Source organism: Cavia porcellus, unplaced genomic scaffold (genome assembly GCF_034190915.1).
Source record: "Cavia porcellus strain 051 isolate PalLab524CR breed Dunkin Hartley unplaced genomic scaffold, mCavPor4.1 scaffold_21, whole genome shotgun sequence".
In the NCBI taxonomy this organism is placed as follows: domain Eukaryota; kingdom Metazoa; phylum Chordata; class Mammalia; order Rodentia; family Caviidae; genus Cavia; species Cavia porcellus.
In genome coordinates, this window is record NW_026947504.1 from 21,068,560 (window position 1) to 21,081,820 (window position 13,261).

The window sequence follows — 13,261 nt, forward strand, 5'->3', positions numbered from 1 at the left end:
TAGTTAATAAATATTGGAAGTTAATGTTGGAACTACATCATTTTCTCAAGTTAACTTTAGAAAACTGTGTCTTATTTGTCCTGTAGTATGTTTTCAGATATTCTCAGTCTTTATTTTTACATAGCTCTGAGTCAAACAAGCCTTTAGATGTATTTAGTGATAGGTATGGGAACCAGGAGGAAGCCTCTTACCCGGCAACATCGTTTTGCAAGTGCTCTTGGAGTAAAGCCTGGTCCAGCCTGGATGTATGACACACGGTTATATGCATTGTGAGTATGCTTAGGGGGAAGCATGGTTCCGAATTAGGAGCGATCAACCCAAATAATGTATTCAGTCAGATGCAAAACTGTGTTCTTCTCATCCCCTCTCTCCTCAAAGCCACAGATTCATATAAAATTTCTTTTGTCAATATAGCTATGAAAATATTAGTAAAGTTTCTCAATGCTGTGAGTCAATGCTTAAGATGATTTGTTCATGTCAAAACTCTTACATTAGTGTCTCAGTGCTTAAGATGACCAACATCACAGTTTGATTAATGAAAAATTCTAATGGATTGGTCATCAACCAAGAAAAAAGTGTAAATGAATGAACCAATATGAGTCCAAGTTTCTGAATGAGACTCCTGTATTTTGGGAGGTTTTGGAAATTTGGTTTTTATTCATTTAAATGCATGTATTGTCACAAATCTCTAAGTTAGACATGGAGGATAAAATAACGACTAAAACTAGCCCCTAGAATCAGAGAAAAAATATAAATATTCAATTCTTTTTCTGTTACTCAAGCTTTCCTGTTAATTGGCTTAATTTCAAAACAAAAAGGTTACAGGAGTTCTCAAACACAACAGGATGAAAATAAGAGCTTTGGAAAGTATTATAGTAACTTTAAAACACACCTTTTAATTTCTTATTATCAAGAACATGAACAGATTGATATATTAGTGCCATTTTTCTTGTGTCAGTATAAAATTATAACATTACCATTTACCATTTATAGGAAGGACAAAATTGAGTTCAAACATAGCCCTTTCTAATTACTTGCTGTGTGAGCTTTACAGAACTTTTAAACTTTCTGTGTCCATTTCTTTTGCCAGTACAGCTCTAAATATATCAGTAAAGTTTCTCCATGCTGTGAGTCAACGCTTAAGATGGTTACTTCATGTCAAAAATCTTCACATTAGCATCTCAATGCTTAAGATAATCAGTTTATGTCAAAAATCTTCCATTAGTGTTTGGCTCATACTAATTTTTCAAGAAATGTTAAACATTATTATTATCTGCAAACAATTCTAGGCACCTTCTGCAAATTCAAAGGTCTCCATTTTTCTGTAAATCAGCCGATGCTTCTGTTTTGTAGAATGATCGAGTAGAAGTTTCCATTTGTACAAGTTCATAAATCCATAGTTCTATTTCTAAAATTCTAAATGTTCTGGAAAATGGAAGATTTTCTTCGCTCATCTGGTGGTAAAATCTGACCCGATATGACCTGAACTCATTTGGCAGCAAAACCCTATCTGCACTAGTGAGAGTCTATTCACCGTATTTATACATCCCTTTGGTATAAATATTAATATTTTGGTGATGGAGTATTGTTCTAGACCCTGCCAATGTTGCCTTTTCAATTTGAAAAATTCTGTATTCTGAGACACCCTGGCCACTAAATTTCAGATAAGATTTTTTGGGCAGACAATATAGAAGAGATTTCCATCTATGGTTCTCACAAACAAGATTTATTAAGCAAGGATGTGAGTCTCTCCAATAACAAACACGCTGAACCAATCTGGTTTCCAGATCTAAAAAATATGAAATTTGCTTCCTCCACAACATTCATTATCCAGATTAATCTTCTCTTCTACTTGTTCCTGTGCTATAATTTCCAAGGAACATTTATTTTGGTTGTGGGAACATTTATCAGGCTGTAATAATTCTCCCTCCCCCAGTCCTTTTAAATAATGTTTCCTAGCTCATTTTTGTCCACAGTCATACAAATACGATGTGTAGAACAGGCCAAAACACTCAAACAGTCGAGCATAAGTAGTATGTCTCCTCAACCCACTCTTGATTGGTTTTGACCTAACCTGGGATCGGTCAAGTGAAGAAGCTGGGGTCTTGCCAAGTGACTAATCCCATTTTGTCCCATGCACACATCTTGTTATGCATGAACTACTGGTTGGAGGGACTGTCTGGTCTTCAGGCAATTTATGTTTTGTTCTTTTTTTTTCAGGAAGTGGAGAGCAGATCACAATCTAAAAGGCCTATTCATGTTTACTACTCAAGATTTCCTGAGATGACTAGGAGAAAATTTTGTCTGGGTCTCCTTACTCGTGAAAGTTCAAGTCTTTCCATGCATTTTAAAATTCCTCAAATAATCTCCACATTAGCCACTAATGATAACTGTCCTTGAAAATTGAATGTACTTTTAATTTCTATTAGAAAGCAACAGTATAGATAAAACTGAACCTGAAAATCTTGTTTGAGGTTATTCAGATCATTTTCCTTCTCTTTTATGGTCAGGAATGCCTCAAGATACAGAACTACTTAATTATTAAGATGGCCACCAGTAAAGAGGTAAGTGTGGGTTTATCACAGATGTTAATCTGAACAAGTGGAACATTCCAACCCCAGGGAAGTAAAAACACAACTTTTGAAGTATATGATAAAGTGACATTGTTACCGGCCACTTAGGTTCAAAGGCTCAGACTCTTTTGCTGGCCCCTGACCAAATCAAATTAGACTATTTAAGTAAAAAGGAAAAAGGATTTTTTCCAAAACTGGCTCCAAAGAGATGGAGGAGCCCAATAGCTCAGGGGGAGAGGGAGCACAGAGAGAGGATGTAGCTCCCCATTCCTGCTTCATCACTTTCAGCCACCATCAGCTCACTGCCTCTTTGCGTGTGGGAAGGAAACTCAACTCCAGGCCTACCTCTTGGGCATCTGTATGTTCTCTCATTTCTTTTGGACTGAGGAGCAGAGCGCGTTTTGAATATGTGCTCCTTGGGAGAAACTTTGGAGAAGTTGCTTATCTTTAAAAGAAAAAAGCCTAACTTTCAAAATTCTGTTTTGCAATGACAGTTATAGCATCTGTATTTGAATTCTCCGGACTTCGGTTTCTAGTTCTGGAAAACAGGTATCACAACATTTACCTTTGCAGACTTAATCCATGTCATGATTAAAATGCGTTGAGCTGGAATTCAGACTCATATTGTTTGCATAACCAAAATGACCGATCTCCTAGAATTACTGTCTCTAGAAAATAACATTTAAAACAAAACAAGTACTCTGCTGGGGGTAACATCAGCTGATGACTGATGTGGTATGGCAAACTTTGAACAGTTTAACTTTTGATGATTGCACAGAGGCAGAAGATCTGGACATGAAAAATTGGCCAGGCAAGTAGATGTGACCTGTCATTCACAGATGTCCCCAGCCTCGCACCTGGGACCAATCAGAGAGCTTGTGAGAACTCAGCAGGCTTTTGATAGGACAGCCTAGATCTGACACTGGCTGAGTAGTAGGAGATACAAAAGATGACCACCATTAAGTTCTTGTCCACTATACTCTCTCCCAGTCCTTTGCTCTCTTCTAGTAAAGGGTACTTTTCCCTTCTGCTTTGTTTTCTTCCCTCTCCTGCTTCCATAGGAATACCTCCACTTCCCCTGTTCCTTCTCCCTCAGGATGGGCTTTCCTCTGTTGGAGGACTCAAGTTCTTTAACTTGTTTTTCTAGCATTGATTGTTGGATAGAAGCAGGGAATGAGGTCATAAAGTTTAACAGAAGTTGGGGAACTCAGGAAGCTTTCTTATGGTGCTCACAACAGTCTCCTAATGAGCCCCATCTATCTCTCTGGGGGATGTGTATGCCAAAACCCTCATCTCCCACTCTGATGAAGACTGAAGGTACACAAGGCAACCTACCATGGCCCTGGCAGAAATCATGAGTGACCCTGAAAATCATAAAACTAAGAATCTACTCCTCCAAACCTCTTTAAAACCTAAGGTCTCTCTTCAAAATGTAAGACTACAGTTCTGCTCTGAGTACAGATAAGTAGAGTCACTAATAACCCTAACCCACCAAAGCTTAAATAGGCACTATATTAGAATTTCTGTTTTTAATTAGATCCATAAAAAATGTGGGCAGGGAAATCTTGTTAGGGCTATGACTCTCAGGCACTTGCAAATTAATAGCCTTCTTACGTTTCCCAAAGGAAGTGTGAGAAATGTGACCTGTTCCATCTCATATTTGGACTCTACATTTCCCACCTAATAGTAAAATTGGGAATTCATCAATTTTTCCTGACAAATTCACCTACCTTTCTCTCATTGAACAGTCACCTCAGTGGTCCTTCAAATGTAACTCTTTTCTTACTGACTTCTGATGGGTTTTTTTTTTTTTCAAGTCAACTAGGGAAGTACAGACATCCCAAGGTAGTTGGTAAGCACCTAACCAGAAGATAGAGCTTACAGTGTCTCTTTTTTTCAGAGGAAGTAGCTGTATAATGACATAAGCCTCGACACCTTCAGCTTTCATAAAGAATTGTGGGGGTTTATGCTCTCCAGAGGAAATAGGGCAGGAGATTAGAGTGCAGAAAAGTGGCTGAGCAAGTGTGTGCGACCTGCCAATCGTTGAAGATCCAGGACGTGCACCCTAAACCTGCACCCGAGGCCAATCACAGAATGCTGTATGTGATTCTTCTTGAGTTTAAGCTCAAGCAGGTTTTTGGTAGGATGGGATTGCTGAATCTACGATCAGCCTGAGGAGTGGAGAATACAAAATGGCCGCCACTGAGCTCTTGCCCAGTGTGCTTTTTCTTTCACAGTGCTCCACTCTCACTTTGTAGAGTATATTTCATTTTTTACTTTAAATTGGCCTTTGTATGTTTCTTTTCCTACCTTTAAGGACTGTAGCACCTTGCCAACTTTTGTGCTTGTTTTGTCTAATCCTCTATTGAGGACAAGAAGAAGCTAGAAAGAATCTCTTGAAAGAGTTCCTGATACTTCAGGACCCAGTAATAGGGTCAGCTGTTGATGAGGGCTGCCCGTGGAACACAGCTGCAGGATTATAGTAAGAGACCAATGTCCTAATTAATATGCTGGCCAATGGGCCAATCTGAAGCGGGTTCTCCCACAGTTATATGTGACCCACACAACCACACAGTCCACACTTTAGAAGTCTCATCAGAAACATCATGGCAGTTCTTTGGGAACTGAGACGAGGAAAATCCAGAGCAGAAATAGTCTAGTTCCTTCAAAAAGCTCCTTAATAGAGCACAGAATGTCTCAGGAATCCTGGATGTATAGAATATGATAGCTTCAATGGGCTCTTTCTTATCACAAGAGATCTGATCCCTTGCTGAGAAATCTCCCAGAGGGAAGAGCTCCCAGTGTTCTGTGACACCTGTAAATGCAAAATGTTGGTTTCCTAGGAGACTTCTGATTCCAAATCTCTCTGGTATAGCTGGGCATGATGGTGCATGCCATCATGTAATCCTAGCACTCAGGAGACTGAGGCAGAAGGATCACTTTGCGAGTTTGAGGCCAGGCTGGGATTCACAGTGAGTTCAAGGCCAGCCTGAACTACACTGTGAGACTCTGTATCAGAAAACAAGCAAGCAAACAAACAAACACCCAAATCTCTTTGATATCATCTCTAAACATCACATTTAAACAAAATGTAAAGTCCAATTTTTACCCTAAATCCAGAAACCTGTTCTCAGTGGAGATAAGAGAAAAACAGCTGTTTGACCCATTGCACAATACTGACGAGAATCCACAAGGTATGCCTTTGATAGAGGCTATTAGAAAAGTGGCCCAAGGCCAGTTCTGTTAGAAAGTAGCATTTCTTCATTTGATGTCACCTGTCAACAGATTTTGTTTTTGAGAAGAGGAGAAGAAAACTGAGTGTAGGGTACAACTGCAGTGACTCGTTTTGAACATAAAACAGTTACTGTGACTTTGATTATCTGAAGACTCATTTCCTAATACTGATATGTAAAAAGCTGGCTAGGGTATTTCCTTCCCTCTTCAATTGGCTCTAAGCATTGCAAATAAGGCTAATGGAGGTGATGGTGTGTAATTTCTAAAGCCAACAGACAGTCCTGTTTCCTCACAATTGTTCTCTGTATATACAGGGCATGAGCAGGGAGACGTTAGAGCAAATAGCTCCAGGAATGTCAGCTGGGTAAGAGCCTCAAGATAAAAACGCTATGACTCTCCAGGGCACAAGAGTTTGTATATCAAAAATGGAAGTGACAGCCCCCCAAAATAATTCCATTATTACCTTAATTGGATTATGTAAATTGATCCTTCTGCATATCTTTATCTCTGCAATTTACAGAGATGCCAATCTTGCACCTGGCCAGCCAGCTCAAGTTACAGAATTCCCCTCATCTTCACTATCACTCATCCCTGAGTCACCCCCACCTTCTTCACAAGATAATAAATTCTGGGACAGACCTAGGATCGAGGCCTTTGTCCTCATGCCCTCACAAGGATTGGACTCAGGACCCCTTGGCTGCCCTTAACTTGGAACATGTCTTGGTGTCTTTACTCTCACTATGGGTTGCTCTGGTGGTGGTAGATTGGAATTAACTTGCTGGGATTCCAATAACATCTTAATGGGACTACAAATACAACTTTTTGGATTGTGAGGAAAACTAGAAAGAGGATTACAATACTTGGATGACTGAACTCCATATTTGGGTTTTCAATAATTGAGTATAGGACTTGTTATGGTTGACACATCGTGTTAACTGAAAAAGTGCCTTGAAGTGCCCATCCTATGCCGTGCCACCCTGTCTTGGAGCCAGCTGATCAGAGACTGAGACCTCCAAAAACTGTAAGCTACATAAACCTTTCTTTCCTTCGTTTTGGATGTTGGGTGTTTTATCCCAACAGTGAGAGAAAAGCAACTAAGACAAGATTTAAAAGAATTAAGTGGCTAACGAGCTCCAAAAAGGACTTAAAATAAAGCAAAAGACAGAGAATTTCAGCATTAAATTTTGTTTTCTCAATCTCACTGTGTGTTGTTCTCCCTGGTGTGGACTTAAAGGAAAAAATATTTTTCATGTAAATCTATTTCTACCAGTAAATGCATATGAGTTGTAGAACGAACCAGCTGGTGTTCCTGGGTGAATACCGTATATATTGTTTTAACTTTAAATGATCAGAAGGGATGCACGACAGGTCAACTTCTAAGTTTATATAGGCAAAAGATAATTTCTCCAAAATCCTGAGAGCATCCTGGGTGGTTACAGGAGTGAGCCACTTAGGCTCAAGCTCCTTTGTTCAACCTTCATCAGATTAAGGTAGGCCACATATTGGGTAAGAAGGATTTATTTAAAGATGACTCCAAGGAGACAGAATAGCATATAACTCTTGATCACCAGCTCACTAAGTTCAGGTCTGTTGGGGTCTTTTATAATAAAGAACAGTGTGGGAGGGCCTACACTGGAACCATACACATTTTCAGGTGAGTTACTGAAAGGTTCCTGCCCTAGTATAAATTACTGTACAATTATGGCGGTGTTCTAACATGACGGAAGGCCAAAGTAGAAACGCTTACCACTTCTTTCTCCTTCATCCCTAACTGCAACTCCCTTTCCTTTTTGGGCACAAAGAAAATTCCAATAATTTCCTCACGCATCATTAATGTCCTCTCCATGCCTGACTTCTGATCAGGGGTCCCCTCTGCCTCTCTGTATCAGGTCGATGGAGATAGCCCAACTGTCATGGTTGTGTGCTCCTTTCCACGTCCTCCATAAACCTGTTCTTTTCTTTTCTTTTTACTTTTTTCTTCTCTATTGCACCAGAAAACTAACAGCTACATCCTTTCCTAAAATCAGACTTCCTTCACCCTTACCGAAGGGAATGCCAGATGTCAAGATCTGGGCAGAGGGGATATGAGGGAGACATTATGCCCTACACCTGAGGAAATCTGGAAGCCACTTGACTCCAAAGGAAAAAAATTTAACTTTCACAGTTCCATTTTGCAGTGCTGGTTACATATGGATGTTGTGGAACTTTAAAATTAAAGACACCAATCTCTATTGTAGGATCTGATGATGGGACTGAATGTGATGGGACATTTGGAGAAGTATTTTAAGAGTTTTTATTGTGCTATAATTAGCTTGAAGGTCACATTTTACACAAAAGTAAATATCTCAGTTGACTAATGTAAGTGATTCAGAGCAAGTTTGTTTATGTCTAATAATGAAATTACACAATACAGGAAGCTACAGGAAACTCACATTCTGCCTATCTTCTTTTTTTCCAGCTAAATTAGTCTTCAGGAAAGGAAATATGTTTCTCTCTCACAGCAGCCATTTCCAAACAACCTCCAAGACCTATTCCCCATGGGTTATACTTTGGCAGGACACTGCTGCTGTCCTGTGTGTGGGGTCATGTGAAATGCTGTGATCTGGACAGTCAGTGGTCCTCCCTCACTGATGAATGCCACCTTCCTTATGACTTCTGCATGGGAAAAGAAATGCTCATGTTTATTGCAGAATAGAAACAACGGGAATGTTTGCAGAAATTATGTGACCAACAACTATTTGGACTCCTGTATATTTAGTCAGTTCTGAAAAACGACTAGTTTAACACTCATAGCCTGTTTTTCTATGGATTTTCCTAGTATATATCCAACCATTGATAAGTATCACTGGAAGCTTCCGTTAGTACACTACGCTTGTTCAATGACTAAGTTAGGGTTCTGCAACTGGATCATTAATGCATTGGTGGCTAAAAGAGGAATCGCATATATTATGTACATTACAATATTCAGAAGAAAGAAATGGTCAAAGGAAATTCAAACTTGATGAGTTTGTTTCTATTTACATAACTCTTACATGCTATATTGTAATGTATAACAGAACATAAAACTATAATACTATACTATACAGTGCAATCAGCAAAGAATATAATACTATATGAACAAAGTATACTGCACAAAAGATTGAAATAGACACTGAACTATAATGGCTAAAAATTATGATATGCAAAAAATTATTAAAGGTAAATCACTTAGAATAAATTTATAATTCAAATCTGAGATTTTAGCCAAGATGAAATGCCACTTTTTTCTAAAACAGAAAACTCAAAAAAGTTGTAGAACGTTAAATATTCTCTTATTTGTACCTCTTTAAAAGGATTAAGATGACTCCTAACTTATAGATTTACAGGGCTTTTTTCATTGTTCTGATTCCTTTAATAAATGGTAAGTCAGATATTTTCAAGCTCAAAAGAGACATCATATTTTTAAAAAGCAGTAGGAGCATTAAGGATACAGTGACTGTGCTCAGCATGCATATGTTAAGGCCCAAGGTTCAGTCCCACCCCAACTGATTTTTTGTCAACCACAATGAGATAATATTTCATAGCCAGAAAAGGAAACAAAGCGCAAACAAACAAACAAATAAACAACAACAAAAAAACCCCAAAACAAACCAAAGGAAAAAAAAAAAGAAGAAAAGAAAGAAAACACACAGAAAAGCAAAAGAAAACTACAAAAAATCTCACAAAAATCTTTCAAGATACCAAATATTGGCAAGGATGTAAAAATTTAGAATACTATAAATTGTTAGTGTGTATGTAAACTGGTACAGTTTCTGTGAAAACAGTGTGATATTTCCTCAAAAAATAAACATAGAATTATCATGTGACCCAGTAATTTCATTTTCAGATATAAACTTGAAAGAATCAAAGGACTTTAACAAATATTTGTACACCAAGACTTATAGCAGAGCTACTGACAACAACCAAAACAATCCTAATGCCCTTAGAGAGATAGAGATTTAAACAGAATACTCGGCTTTCAGAAATTATAGTGCAATAGCTTTGCATACTAAAACATGTTGGAACCTTGACATTATAGAAAGCGAAACAGCCAAACACAAAAGCACAACTATTGTGTGATTCCACTTGTAGGAGATATCTGGAATGGACAGACTCAGGGACAGAAAGGACAGCAGCAGTTTCCTGGAGAGGGCACAGCAGTTACACAAGATATGAATGCACTTGATGGCTCACTTGAAAATGGTAAAGTCAATAGTATGAATATTTAACCACAATAAAATTTTTTTTTTTAAGATGTGGGCTTTTTTAATCATTTAAATCTGACATACCCTTAACATGATACAAGTTTTCTACCTGCACTTGGATTTGTCCTTAGGAATTATCTTTCTCCTCTGTTGGCTGCTTGGAATACATTACTTAATTTCTTTAGCTTTCAATTTTCCCTTCCACGAAACAAAAGAGTGGGACTGAGTAATCTCTGGCTCTTGTTGAACTGCTATTATCACTGTGGATAATTAAATGGAAAATATTAAAGCATTATTCTACTTCAAATAGACTATTTTGGGTTTACTTTTTTGCATTCCGGTTCTTTCTCCCAGCAAAGGAGCAAAGGCTGAGTTTACTTTTCCTTCTCAGTTGCACCTTTTGATGCTCATAAACACTATTTTGTTAAAGTTCATAAAGATCTTGAAAAAAAAAATACCTTAAATATAAAATATTTTGAGAAAAAGCAATTTTTATTACATACATTGTGAACTTAACTTGACTGCATGTCATCTATATTAGCAGTACCAAGGACAGAAAAATAAAATGCCTCTCAATAAAATGCAAAACTGTTTCCTAAAGTAGCACTTTGGGAAGAGCACAAGTCCAAGTCCTCCCTAGACAATTCAGCAAGATCTAGTCTCAAACAGAGTTGGAGGGTGGCACATAGCTTTCCATTGTCTCAGCTTGGGGCATGACACATGGATTGAAACTCACAGTCCCTTGGCCAGAGAAAAACATATGACCCTACATAACTGCCCAGGGGCTGGGAAGAGCAAATCACACATACATATTCAATAAGCATTGAATGTGCCTGCCAAAATAAGCTCCTATGGTCTGAGCAGTTTGATGAGACCTGAACTGATCATTTCCTAGTAATTTGGGCCATGGGATACATGCTGTTTCAAGATAGCTGCTGTGTTACTTTCTATTGCAACTGTAACAAATTACTACAAATAGCAGCTTAACGAGAACAAGTTCATTATTTTACAGCTCTCTAAGTTAGCAGTTCAGCTTGGATCAAGCTCTTTAGGTTAAAAATCAATCAAGGCACTGGTAGGGCTCTGCTCTGGAAGTTTTGCAGAGATCCTGTGTCTCAGCTCTCACATTTCCAAGGGTAACCACATTCATCAACTTAGACTCTCTCTCTCTCTCTCTCTCTCTCTCTCTCTCTCTCTCTCTCTCTTTCTCTCGCTGCATAAGAGTCAGTAACTCTACATGTATCTGACCTATGTTCTTACCCATTCTCCCTCTGACCACCATCTGTCAAGGTCCACTGTTTTTAGGACCCACCAGAATAATCTAGAACAATCTTTCTGTCTAGGATCTTTGGCTTTACCCACATCTGCAAAGTGCTTTTTTGCATGGTGAAATAACATATACATAGATGCCAGGTTTTAGGAGAAAAAGTAACTTGGAGGAGGGGTATTATTCTGCCTATAATATTTTTTGCTAGGATGAAATGTACATGCTCTAATGTAATGCTAATACATGGCTGCCAGCTCAGAACAACACTGCACACAGCAATCCTTGAGGACACTTATTTCATTCACATTTTATACATGGCTGGAGAAATGTTTAATAGCAGCCACATCACTGGCACTCACTGCCAGTGAAGAAGGTATGTTTCGTGGATGCACAGAGACAGGAGTTATGTGAAAACCAGGGTGATGATCAGCTAAGGAACGTTTTTGAAAATAAAGCACTTTAGAAACTGAGTGTGGGCAGGAAGTTTTTCTTTTTTTGTTTTTGTTTTAAAGCACATTGCAAATGTCAGGACCTAGATCCAAGAATGGAAAAATACTGTTTTATAGCTTCTGGCTGTTGTGTTCTTTCTAGATTATTTGGTTATTGTTGTTAAAGGAAAGATTTACATTCCTCAACCATTAGTCTTACACATTACAATTTATTCATCATATTTGGAATACTCAGACATGGAAATTGAAAAGATGTTATTAAAATAGTAGTGTACAAGGCATGGTATTTTGATTATAAAAATGTGTAAAAATATGTCTCTATGTAAAGTTCTAATATATAAAAACAAATATATTGTTAGAAAAGGATAATTTTTATCCTTTTATCCTTAAAAATTTGGTTGATATTGTAATTCGAGAAATTTTTTACATATTGTTTTTGATAGAGATAAGATTAATCAACATATGCATAAGAATACCCTGAACTACACAGTGAGACCCTGTCTCAAAAAGTAAAAAAGCAAAACAGAGGTATGACAACATACCCAATGATGGCATTCTGGAATCATACTGTACATCTTGCTGGCGGCTCTTTGCTGAGCTTCCAAGGATCATAAACTTTCCCACCCTGAGGCAGAGAGTGGCCATCTGTCATATTAAAATTACTGCTTTTCTAACTTAAATTATATTTTATTTGTTTTGTTTTTTGTTTTCTGAGACAGGGTCTTGCTATGTAGTTCAGGCGGGCCTTGAACTGACAGTGTAACCCAGACTGGCCTCAAACTCAGTGATCCTTCTGCTTCAGCTTCCCAAGTGCAGGGATTACAGGCACGCACCACCACACCCACTTTAAATTATATTTTAAATGGAGGTAATTATTCAGAAGAAGTTTCCAGAAACGTCTGATTTTTCAGAGGCCTGTGTTCCTCCCTCATGCAGTGCCCAGAAGACTGTTAACCAGGGGTAAAAAAATGTACATTTCTGCAAGGTCCAGTCAGCTAAGCGTGAAGATAGGACTGTCCCCTGAGGATTATTTTCAACTCAGTTGCCTAGGTCCTATCCCTAGGAGATCATATAACCCTGGCTGTTCCTCATCATGCATGAAAGCAAACCTGTGTGGACAGATGATCTGAATTTTCAAAGAAGAAAATAATTTGAGTTGCCAAAATCCAAAATTTCTGATTACTTGAACTTTGATGAGCAACTCTATGCAAAACCACTTGATTAATTGCACTGCAATAACAATCTAAAATCATTAACAAAACGCAATCAAGTGCAGAAAAGACCCAATGACCTGAAACACTGGTTTTTATACATTAGTTATATTAGGAATCAGTTGAAACTTGTCAATTATGTGAATTCCTGGGGTCTACCTCAGATATTTCAATTCAAATTGTCTGGGATAAGCCCAGGATTCTAAACTTTTAACCTTCATTCTATGTGATTTTTATGATGATCTCAGGATTATGTTTTTTTGGTACCTGGGATTGAACTTACAACCTTGTGCTTACCAGGCAA

The 13,261-nt window shown here is 38.1% G+C and overlaps 1 protein-coding gene and 1 long non-coding RNA gene across 2 annotated transcripts in view; one reads left to right on the top strand and one right to left on the bottom strand.

Annotated features, from left to right (window-relative positions):
• Ccdc192 (coiled-coil domain containing 192) overlaps window positions 1-13,261 on the bottom strand; it is a 202,052-nt gene that overhangs the window by 38,727 nt on the left and 150,064 nt on the right. The gene's annotated exons all lie outside the window — the stretch shown is intronic.
• LOC134471936 (uncharacterized) lies at window positions 464-10,337 on the top strand. The gene is made up of 2 exons (XR_010041691.1): window positions 464-8,165; window positions 8,266-10,337. It is a non-coding gene; the product is annotated as an uncharacterized LOC134471936 (long non-coding RNA).